Raw genomic sequence first — 12,976 nt, 5'->3', positions numbered from 1 at the left:
AATAGTACTTTGGCAATCCTTCAAATCCTGGGAAATGTTCTTTGAGACGGGTTTCAGTCCATAAAATTTCTTTACGTGCGAAAGGTGCACCCAGCCTTTGCGTCCCTCCAACTTCACGGCTGTACGGGTGGCGAGGAGGACCTGTCGGGGCTCCTTCCAGCGTGGCTCCAACGGACTTGAGCGGTCAAAATTGCGGACAAGAACCATGGATCCTGGAACGATTTCATGCGGTGCCACCTCGGTATTGTCTGGAAATGCGGCGGCAACCTGTGAACGACAAGAGTTGAGGGCAGACATCAAGGAAGCTAGGTAATCTGTCAGCATATTACTTGAAACATCGGTAATACTTCGGGGTCTAGGAGTACCCCACATGTTAGGGGGGCGGCCGAAAACGACCTCATACGGGGACAGACCTGATCTGGAATGTGCGACCATGCGCATATAGAACAAAGCAACTGGCAGAGCTACTAGCCAGTCTACCCCTTTCTCTTGACAAACTTTTGCAATACGGATTTTCAAAGTCTGGTTATGTCTCTCTACGAGACCGGCTGCTTCAGGATGGCGTACACAATGGAACTTCCACTGGTACCCTAACAACAGGGAAACATGCTTCATTAACTCTGAGGAGAATGGCTGGCCGTTATCAGAATATACGACTCTAGGGAGTCCATAATGGGGGAAGAACTCACGAACCAACTGCTTGGCAGTGGTCGCGGCTGTGTAATCTGGGACTGGATATGCTTCTGTCCACCTGGACAAAGCGCATACAACTACAAGGACATACTTGAAACCTCGACATCGCTCCATCTGAATATAATCCATCTGGAGGACTTCAAAAGGGTGGTCAGGGGGCTGGAATCCACCTTGTTCCACCGGGACACTTTTACCTGGATTGAACTGGCAACATATCATACAGGTACGGACTTTCTGCTTGGCTGCAGCTCGTAAATGCTTGTTGAACCAAATGTTCTGGATACTGTCTAACATAGCTTTTTCTCCTAAATGTGCTGGACTATGTGCGGTATTAATAATGACTTGAACCATAGAGTCGGGGAGAAACCATGTGGCTCTACCCTTCGTTAACCATCCTTGATCTGTCTGGACCCCTCCTTGTTCGGACCATTTCCTAATTTCTTCAGGAGTAGCATGTAACTGTATGTCTATGACATCTTGTGTAGGGTCCTTAACTGTCATGCATGTAGTCGGATCTGGAGTGTGTGTCTGTGTCGGATTAACTGGAATGTCTGGAGTCTGTGCTGTAAACTTGGCTGTGCGATCCGCTAGATCATTACCTTGGGAAATAATGTCAGTAACTTTCGTATGTGCTTTGCATTTCATGATAGCAATGGATGTCGGTAAATGTATTGCGTCTAACAGAGCTTGAATAAGGAGACCATGCTGAATCTTGGTTCCATGAGAAGTCATGAAACCTCTCTCTTGCCAGAGCACTCCGAAGTCGTGTACAACTCCAAATGCGTAACGTGAATCTGTGTAAATGTTAACTTTCAAGTTCTTGGCGTGTATGCAGGCTTGTGTCAGAGCAACTAGCTCTGCTGCTTGAGCGGACAGGGTGTCAATACGGTGTGTTTCAATAACTTCAGTGTCAGTAGTCACTGCATACGCGGCGACTAGTTCTCCTGCACTTGTTCTCATACATGAACCATCCACATAAAGTGTCAGGTCGGGGTCTGGTAATGGAATATCTGTCAGATCTTGTCTTGGCTTGGTCGTAATGTTAACTACTTCCACACAGTCATGTGTGGCAGAATTCGAAGTAACTGATGGTAACAATGTAGCAGGATTTAAAACGTTGCAGCGTCTGATTTCTATGTGTGGCTGGAACAGTGTCAATTCATAACCTGTTAAATGTGCAATTGTCAAGTGCTGAGTCTGTGTTCGGTTTAAAAGAACTTCCACGGAGTGTGGAACTTGTACTGTCAGGGAGTGTCCTAATACTATGGAATCACTTTGTCTGATAGCTAGTGCTGTGGCTGCAACTGACTTGAGGCACGCAGGCAGAGCCTGGGCTACAGGATCTAATGTGCTCGAAAAATAAGCACAAGGCTTGTATTGTCCTGCTTGATCTTGTGTGAGAACAGATAATGCTGTACCTTCGTGTTCAGTGACGAAAAGTATAAAAGGCTTACTGTAGTTTGGTGTAGCTAGAACTGGAGCTTGACATAGGGCTTTCTTTAACTCATTGAAACTAAGTGTATGTTCAGATGTCCAAGGGAGGACAGTCGGTACGGCTGCCTCCTGTGTCGTTAACTGTATCAGTGGCTTAGCTAGAAATGCATACTGAGGAATCCATTGTCTGCAGTAAGAAGTGAGGCCGATAAAGGCACGTACCTCCTTCTGGGTCTTGGGCTGAGGAAGACTCGCTATTAACTGGATACGATCTGGTGTCAACTGCCTACCCCTCTTGGACAGTAAGTGTCCTAAGTAGACCACTTGCTGGACACAGAATTGAAGCTTCGAAGGGGACACCTTGTGCCCCATCTCGGCTAGGAAATACAAGACTGTAAGGGATGCTCGCTCGCAAGCACATTCAGAACGGGCTGTGACCAGTAGATCATCGACATACTGGAGCAGGGCAGTGTCAGTTGGCATGTGAATGTTGTCTAGTTGTCTCTTGAGTGCTTGACTGTAAATACTAGGGCTTTCTGTGAAACCTTGAGGAGCTCGTGTGAACATATAGCTCCTTCCATTTAAACAGAATCCGAAAAGGAACTGGCTGTCTGGATGAATGGGAACACTGAAAAACGCGTTCTTGAGGTCGATTACAGTAAAGAACATGGCTTCGGAATCAATGGCTGTCAATAGGGAAGAGATATCTGGGACAACTGGATACTGAGGAATAATACATTTATTAAGTTCTCGTAGGTCAATCACTAATCGATATACTGGAGGTGCATTCGGATCAGTACGTTTCATGACTGGAATGATCGGAGAATTGCATACATTGGAGTCAGTTTCTACAACTACTCCTTGAGCGATGAGCTCGTCAATAATTTTGGATAAGGCTGCTACAGCCTCAGGTGGCAATCTGTACTGTCTGATTCGTGGTAACACTACACCTGACTTGAGAGTCACACGATGGGGTGTGATTTGCATGTAACCTACATCGGTTGGACCTTGCGCCCATAGATGCTGCGGAACATTAGACAATCTGGGATCAAAATCTCGTAATACATAGTGACCCTTGAAGTCACGTAGGAACAATCGTATTCCCTCTGGGGAACAGCATATAACTGCACCTAATTCTTTCAGTGTTTTAATGCCTAACAGATTTTCTGGACATGACTTAGTAAGTAACAGATCAGTAGTACGGGACAATGGACCTACTTCTAGAGTAACTGGCTTTGATATTTCATTTACGATGGGTTTTCCTGAAAATCCAAGGGAAACATTTCTTGAGCCTGAGAGCGGAGCCCCTGGAACTTCGGCGTGACTAATTGTGGTCCTACTTGCCCCCGTATCAATCAAAAACTTTCTGTCTTTCCCTAATACTTGACTGTGAACATAGGGACCTTCTTGATCTACAGGTATCTCGATGAGAGGCAAGCCTACCTCCCTCTCTAGGCTGTTTCATGAGTACTGTTGGTACTCTGGATACTCAGACTGTGCATACTGGTACATCTGCTGTGTGACATGCTGTGTTGCAGCGATAGGCTGCGGTGCTGTAACTGTCTGTGGTGCATTCTGTGGCTGAGGAGTCTGTGAAACTTGTTCTTGTCTAGGCGGACGTGGTCTTTCTTTAGTCTTACCGGTAGCTATGTTATGTTTCAGAACTGCACACTCATTTATAAAATGACCTGGCTGTTTACAATAATTGCAGTTCCCTTTAACGGGAGCTGCAGGATTACTGGCTTGATTCGGACCCCTCTTCTGACTGTCTTGAGGAACAGATTGTGCAACTAGTACTTTCATTTTCGTGTCTTTCATACGCTTCCTCTCGTGTTCTTGTTCTTCCCTGATTCTATTCTGGTGGTATTGGAGCATCTGTAACATCTGGGACGGGGTATTAGCTTGCCAGGTACTTTCGACTTTCAAAACTCGATTTTTAATTGGTGGACTTGAATTCTCGACTAATTTAGTAACAAAAAGATGAGGGTATGACTCACTACTTGTCTTGAGACCGCTGTTGATGCTAAAACATTTCTCAAATCTAGAATAAAAATCACTAATGTCTTCATCTTGTTTCTGTTTACAGGCTGAGATTGCATCCCAGTCTTCTTTTCTAGTTGTCAATAATCTGGGTAAAACTTGTATTAATAATTCTGGTAATTCTTTACATTTCGCTCCAAGACCAGTACCTGGTACTCGTGCCTTATCTTCAGCTTCTAGAACTGCCCAATCGATCTTTTTCTCTCCCACCTCCCATTCTTTTTCCTTGAGCTTTTCATACACCCCTGCGGGCAGCAGAACCTTTAACATTTTAATTATATCTGGATACGTGTATTCTCCCATACGGAGCATGTCTTTTAATTCTCTATGGAACCCTGCTGGATCTTTATCATGACAGGGAATTAATTTCTTCATCTCTAGGAGTTCCATCTTTGTAATCGGAGTGTAAACAAACACTTGTTCTAGATCGCCACCCGTTCCTCTTACTGGGTGGACTTCTCGTAACGGATTCTGTCTCTCCATGTAAAATGGTTTACTTTCTGGGGGTGAGACATGAACAAAATGCGGGTTCAGAAACGTTCTATATTTGTGACGCTGTTCTAGAATGACACTAATTAAATCGGTACCTAAACCTTTCCATCTATACTGGAGTAACTCGTTCAGGACATCGTGTAACGGACCTGGATCAGAATGTTGACCCTCATACAATGTAATGAGGTGCTGGATCATATACATACCCGCCAGTCGTTGCTCGGCTGGGGGCATTTTCAGAAACATTTGTGCCACTATTTCGTCTGGAAAAGTGGTAGAATCAGTAATCCATCGGACTGCTGATCGGACTAGTTCTTGTTCATGCATGGTACTTAACTCGCTATAACCGATTCGTGATTTCAGAATGTGATCGGTAGCTTGGAATACTTGTTCTAGAGAACCTTGTTCTGGTGCTGGATGATGAAAAATAGACTTGTGTTCTAGGCGTAAATGGTGATCTGGAAATCTAGATTTTCCTACATACGCTATTCTGTCGGGATTCTCGTCGTCTACCTCTTCAGTATCAGAGTTACTTTCTTTCTCGCTTACTTGTGCTGCTTTACGTTGTTCGTGTATCCTTATTATTTCTTTACGAATCTTCTTATACATACTCTCTATAGCACCGATAGTCTTGTGCTTACCCTCGGCTATATTATCACTCCACTTTGTCAGGGTTCTCATTTCGGCTTGATCTTTGGACGGGTAATCTTGTTCTCGTATTAGACAATTAATCAGAAACTTTAATATCATGAGCTGGGTCTCAGCTTTCCTTTGAGACATGGCCTCGCCAATGCTTTCTGGATCATCCCCTGTACGGATGAAACGATATATTCTGTCTAGGTCTTCTTTCATATTCGGTAGGGTGACTAGATACTCGGTCACCTTTCTTACGCGTAATGAATATAAAACCATACTATCCTCGCCTGGGACTGGATCATAGCCACATTCGTTAAGGGCTTTTCTTATTTCTGCAACAGACTGATACCTGGGCGTACGCTGTGAAGCTTGCATATGTAATTCGGCTGTCGTTAAACGCTTGTGTGGCGGCGGGGTTTGAGGAGGACCTCCTCCTGCGGCCCCTAAACTAGAGTCGTCTACTGATCCTCTTCGTACTAGTGTGGCAGGAAATTGAGATGCAGGCTGAACTGGTATGGCGGGCTGGACCGGGGGGACCGTAACAGGTACTGCAAGGGGTGCCCCGGTGCCTGGAGGAACGGGAAGTGCCTGATTTATAGGGGCTGGCGGAGCGCGAACAGGATTTGCATATTCTGGGACTGTGTCGTCCAAATAGGACGAAATAAAAATATCAGCTGCGGTCGGTTTGTGACGTAGCTTGGTCGGAACTAGTGGTGCCGGAAAATTACTGGATGCCTCCGGGGTCGCTTTTGGCAAGCCCTCGGCAAGAAGAGGGTACATACCCTTAATGAGGGCATTCCTCTGTCTCTCTGATTGTTCAGTTCTAATTCGTTCACCTATCTCGATTAATTCTTTTTCTTGTGCTCGTTCTGAGGATTCTCTACTTAATTCTGACTTTCTGATTTCTTTTTCGGTTCTTTTATGAGCTTCTTTGCGCCATAACTCGATGGCATCTTTCTGTGACTGTCTGGCTTTCTTTTTCCATAATGCTTCTTCTACTCTCATGATACACTCGGCATCCCATGTACCCGATACGGGCCATCTATACTTTTCTTCTAACTGTTTGGTATAATCTACCCATAAATCTAGATATAATATGGCACTTATGCCATGCTTCTGATACATAAAATGACCTGGACTGTCCCTAGGCGGAACTGGAACTGCTTCTTCTAACAAACCCTTTCTAGTTTTTAACTGACGTAATCTCGAAAAGAGAGACATTGTAAACTTGAATCGGAACACAATACAATAGACGAGGAACAATAACAATTGGGAGAACAATTCAGGCATACCACGACATTGGAAATACATTGAACAACATCATAACATAACAGTTCGGACAGAATATTACCTGGAATACTGAGAACAGAAACACAAAAATTTCTCGAGAACGGAACAGACTAGAGTTACTGGATGCACTGCTGAAACAGTACGGAACATACCGGTCCCATAAAGGGACGCATCAAGACCCGTATCCACCTAGGTGAACACTTCGTTTGTGGGTCTGTGTACCACCAACCCACAGACCAGAGTCAATTTAGATTGACCCTGTCTAGATACTACCCCAGCGACGGTACTCACCGGGCAGCAAGAACGGAAGGCCTCGGATCGGACTGGACTGCTACGACGACGGACGACGAACTTCGGACTTCAGTTACGGGTGGACCTCCGGATACCTCGGACCTTGGACTCTCGGCTTGGGCTCTGGTCGGGACTCGCCGCGTTCCTCCACCGTCTCGTCTGGATGCTGGACCGCCTCCTCCGTCTCCTCCGTGGGCCTGAGGGATACTTGAAGCAGAAATATCTGCCGGTGCGCAGAAGAGTTCCGTCACGACTGCAGAGGGTCAGGGGGCCGGCGTGGCTTCACCGACGCGTGGGGAAAGGGCAAGTCCCTATTTGGGCGCCATTATGTGGTAAATAAATAAATAATACCCTATTTTTGAATGCATAAATGAATAACAGATAGCTCAATAAATAAGAGTCAAGATTCGAGGTAGTAGGAGTTTGCAGGTTTATTACAGCATAAAGGACAGGAACAGGACCACCTGCACAGGAATAGGATGGCAGCGCTGCCGGGGGCAGAATCGGGACAAGGAGGGGGGAAGGATAACTTTTTAATAACAGGACATGAGCATATATACATAGCGCAAACACATAGCATTACATTGCAATAGGCGTAGCAGTGGGTGGAGCAATAGGCGTGATGCGTAGCAGTCGCGAAAGATAAGGGTGAAAATGGGTGTAACAGGGCGTATACATAGACATGTGATGCAAACGTAACAGAATATGTCATGAATGGGGCGGAAACCATGGAGGGGGCTACCTGAGGAGCCGGGACCTCTAACCTGATGGTGCGCGCAAACTGGCAATGACGTGTTACTAGGAAAAACTGGGGGCTATGAACTCTGTGCTAGGAGCAGAGACTGAAGTCTGGAGAGTCAGGGCGACATGTACCTAAACAGTATCTAGTATCTGATGTTTAGAGAACATGTTGATATAAACTAGAAGTCAGGAGGGGAAAAACTAACAGACTCTAAGACTGGACCATGCATTAGTCTACATGTAGTGCGTGATGAAGAATATTAAATGACCATTAAATGCAGTATTTCTCTTACATGGAGACGTAAAGGCTAGACAATGACGGAAACTATCGATGCGATTCAGTAGCTTTAGGAATGCAGAGAAGGAGGACTGAACTGATAATCTGGAATCATAACATACTCTTGGCAGACTCAGAGGCAGAGCCAGGCTAAACCGGGCACTGCGAGGCAGGAAGTAAGTGAAGGGTCGAGGATACAGGTGGGGGCTGTATCGCTCCTCAGCGAGGTTTCAGGAGACAGGAGACAAGAGCTGAATCTGGTGTCCGGGCCCTTTTGAGGCCTAGAAACGGGGACTTTACAATGAAATAACGTGCACACTGAGAAACGTGGCAACGTAACTTTACATAGGCCTGATATTCGTAGTATTCACGAGAACTGGAAACTGGCATACTAGAGGTGGACACAACTGTAATTGCGTCATTAATCGAACATAGGGAATGCATATGCATATTTAATCATGCACACATAACATATGATGGATGACACGTAGGGACACAGAACATGACAAAATTTACTTTTCCACAACGTGCTATCAGAGGCCCAGTGCTACATGCGTCAGGATGATGCTAGGAGGCGTGACGTGCTATCGGAGGCCCTGTGCTACATGCGTCAGGATGGTGCTAGGAGGCGTGACGTGCTATCAGAGGCCCAGTGCTACATGTGTCAGGATGGTGCTAGGAGGCGTGACGTGCTATCAGAGGCCCAGTGCTACATGTGTCAGGATGATGCTCAGAGGCGTGACGTGCTATCGAAGGCCCTGTGCTACATGTGTCAGGATGGTGCTAAGAGGCGTGACGTGCTATCAGAGGCCCTGTGCTACATGTGTCAGGATGGTGCTATGAGGCGTGACGTGCTATCAGAGGCCCTGTGCTACATGTGTCAGGATGGTGCTATGAGGCGTGACGTGCTATTAGAGGCCCTGTGCTACATGTGTCAGGATGGTGCTATGAGGCGTGACATGCTATCAGAGGCCCTGTGCTACATGTGTCAGGATGGGGGATGCTCAGAGGCGTGACGTGCTATCGAAGGCCCTGTGCTACATGTGTCAGGATGGTGCTAAGAGGCGTGACGTGCTATCAGAGGCCCTGTGCTACATGTGTCAGGATGGTGCTATGAGGCGTGACGTGCTATCAGAGGCCCTGTGCTACACGTGTCAGGATGGTGCTATGAGGCGTGACGCGCTATCAGAGGCCCTGTGCTACACGTGTCAGGATGGTGCTATGAGGCGTGACGTGCTATCAGAGGCCCTGTGCTACATGTGTCAGGATGGTGCTAATAGGCGTGACGTGCTATCAGAGGCCCAGTGCTGCATGTGTCAGGATGATGCTATGAGGCGTGACGTGCTATCAGAGGCCCTGTGCTACATGTGTCAGGATGGTGCTATGAGGCGTGACATGCTATCGGAGGCCCTGTGCTACATGTGTCAGGATGGTGCTATGAGGCGTGACATGCTATCAGAAGCCCTGTGCTACATGTGTCAGGATGGTGCTATGAGGCGTGACGTGCTATCAGAGGCCCTGTGCTACATGTGTCAGGATGGTGCTATGAGGCGTGACGTGCTATCAGAGGCCCTGTGCTACACGTGTCAGGATGGTGCTATGAGGCGTGACGTGCTATCAGAGGCCCTGTGCTACATGTGTCAGGATGGTGCTATGAGGCGTGACGTGCTATCAGAAGCCCTGTGCTACATGTGTCAGGATGGTGCTATGAGGCGTGACGTGCTATCAGAGGCCCTGTGCTACATGTGTCAGGATGGTGCTATGAGGCGTGACGTGCTATCAGAGGCCCTGTGCTACACGTGTCAGGATGGTGCTATGAGGCGTGACGTGCTATCAGAGGCCCTGTGCTACATGCGTCAGGGTGGTGCTATGAGGCGTGACGTGCTATCAGAGGCCCTGTGCTACATGTGTCAGGACGGTGCTATGAGGCGTGACGTCCTATCAGAGGCCCTGTGCTACATGTGTCAGGATGGTGCTATGAGGCGTGACGCGCTATCGGAGGCCCTGTGCTACATGCGTCAGGATGGTGCTAGGAGGCGTGACGTGCTATCAGAGGCCCTGTGCTACATGTGTCAGGATGGTGCTCAGAGGCGTGACATGCTATCAGAGGCCCTGTGCTACATGTGTCAGGACGGTGCTATGAGGCGTGACGTCCTATCAGAGGCCCTGTGCTACATGTGTCAGGATGGTGCTATGAGGCGTGACGTGCTATCAGAGGCCCTGTGCTACATGTGTCAGGACGGTGCTATGAGGTGTGACATGCTATCAGAGGCCCTGTGCTACATGCGTCAGGATGGTGCTATGAGGCGTGTCGCGCTATCAGAGGCCCTGTGCTACATGTGTCAGGACGGTGCTATGAGGCGTGACGTGCTATCAGAGGCCCTGTGCTACATGTGTCAGGACGGTGCTATGAGGCGTGACGTGTATCAGAGGCCCTGTGCTACATGCGTCAGGATAGTGCTATGAGGCGTGACGTCCTATCAGAGGCCCTGTGCTACATGTGTCAGGATGGTGCTATGAGGCGTGACGTGCTATCGGAGGCCCTGTGCTACATGCGTCAGGATGGTGCTCAGAGGCGTGACGTGCTATCAGAGGCCCTGTGCTACATGTGTCAGGACGGTGCTATGAGGCGTGACGTGCTATCAGAGGCCCTGTGCTACATGTGTCAGGACGGTGCTATGAGGCGTGACGCGCTATCAGAGGCCCTGTGCTACATGTGTCAGGATGGTGCTATGAGGCGTGACGTGCTATCAGAGGCCCTGTGCTACATGCGTCAGGATGGTGCTATGAGGCGTGACGCGCTATCGGAGGCCCTGTGCTACATGCGTCAGGATGGTGCTAGGAGGCGTGACGTGCTTTCAGAGGCCCAGTGCTACATGTGTCAGGATGGTGCTATGAGGCGTGACGTGGTATCGAAGGCCCTGTGCTACATGCGTCAGGACGGTGCTATGAGGCGTGACGTGCTATCGGAGGCCCTGTGCTACATGTGTCAGGATGGTGCTATGAGGCGTGACATGCTATCAGAGGCCCTGTGCTACATGTGTCAGGATGGTGCTATGAGGCGTGACGTGCTATCGGAGGCCGTGTGCTACATGTGTCAGGATGGTGCTATGAGGCGTGACGTGCTATCAGAGGCCCTGTGCTACATGCGTCAGGATGGTGCTATGAGGCGTGACGCGCTATCGGAGGCCCTGTGCTACATGCGTCAGGATGGTGCTAGGAGGCGTGACGTGCTTTCAGAGGCCCAGTGCTACATGTGTCAGGATGGTGCTATGAGGCGTGACGTGGTATCGAAGGCCCTGTTCTACATGCGTCAGGACGGTGCTATGAGGCGTGACGTGCTATCGGAGGCCCTGTGCTACATGTGTCAGGATGGTGCTATGAGGCGTGACATGCTATCAGAGGCCCTGTGCTACATGTGTCAGGATGGTGCTATGAGGCGTGAGGTGCTATCGGAGGCCCTGTGCTACATGTGTCAGGATGGTGCTAGGAGGCGTGACGTGCTATCAGAGGCCCTGTGCTACATGTGTCAGGATGGTGCTAAGAGGCGTGACGTGCTATCAGAGGCCCTGTGCTACATGTGTCAGGATGGTGCTATGAGGCGTGACGTGCTATCAGAGGCCCTGTGCTACATGTGTCAGGATGGTGCTATGAGGCGTGACGTGCTATCAGAGGCCCTGTGCTACACGTGTCAGGATGGTGCTATGAGGCGTGACGTGCTATCAGAGGCCCTGTGCTACATGTGTCAGGATGGTGCTATGAGGCGTGACGTGCTATCAGAGGCCCTGTGCTACATGTGTCAGGATGGTGCTATGAGGCGTGACGTGCTATCAGAGGCCCTGTGCTACATGTGTCAGGATGTTGCTATGAGGCGTGACGTGCTATCAGAGGCCCTGTGCTACATGCGTCAGGATGGTGCTATGAGGCGTGACGTACTATCAGAGGCCCTGTGCTACATGTGTCAGGATGGTGCTATGAGGCGTGACGTGCTATCAGAGGCCCTGTGCTACATGTGTCAGGATGGTGCTATGAGGCGTGACATGCTATCGGAGGCCCTGTGCTACATGCATCGCGATTTTAAACTCGTACTCACCTGCAACTGAGCTTCTCATGATTCTAATATAAAAGTAACAAAGTCATATTTTTTCATACAAAACAATTGGTCTGAGTTCAGTCTTTAAGTGTGTACAACAGATGCTTGACACTGTCCTCTGATACTGCCTTACTGCTCGCCCACACTACCACAAATAGAGAGTGAGGTGCGATCTACTTTACCTCTGCCTACCTTTGGGGTTCCACTGGACTCTGTGCACACTACGCCTCACTTTGGAATAGTATGTACAGAGCCGGCTTCCTATAGGTCTGTCTGGCGCTATAAGACTGGGGCAGATAGAGAGGGGAGGGGCTGGACTGTGCTGTGACTGGGGGGGGCTGGGCTGTGCTGTGACTGGGGGGGGCTGGGCTGTGCTGTGACTGGGGGGGCTGGCCTGTGCTGTGACGGGGGGCTGGACTCTGGACTCTGCTGTGACATTGATCTTGAGACTCTGTGTGATTCTGCGATGCAGTCTCTTCCTAGTCTAGAGCCCAATACGGATGTCAATGTTCTCACTCCCCTTTGCTTCTCAATCCTCGCAGTCGAAATCGACAAGGTTGCTCCACTCCAAAGCAAAAGGAAAAGACCCACCCCATCAGCTCCTTGGTTCAACAAAGCTCTCTATGACGAAAGGAAAAACCTCAGATTCTTGGAGAAGCACTGGAGACAATCTCCATCCACCTCCAACCTCTCTCTTTTACGGTCAGCAAGATCCAAATACCACAAACACATCTTCCAGGAAAAAACATCACACTTCAGATTCCTCCTCGATTCAGCTAAAAACAGACCCAAAAAACTTTTCGACCTCATCAAAAACCCAAATTGTTCTCCCCAAACCATCAAGCCTGAGGATGCTTCAAAGAGAGCAACTGAGTTTGCTATATTCTTCGATCAAAAGGTTACATCTCTGGTGGAACAGGTCACCCACCCCACCCCCATCGAAGATCGAAAATCCTTAGTCACTTAGCAGAACTTTGCCGCCATCTCAG

This window comes from Lissotriton helveticus, chromosome 5_2, assembly GCF_964261635.1.
Source record: "Lissotriton helveticus chromosome 5_2, aLisHel1.1, whole genome shotgun sequence".
Classification (NCBI taxonomy): domain Eukaryota; kingdom Metazoa; phylum Chordata; class Amphibia; order Caudata; family Salamandridae; genus Lissotriton; species Lissotriton helveticus.
Note: the sequence above shows the minus strand (reverse complement) of the source record.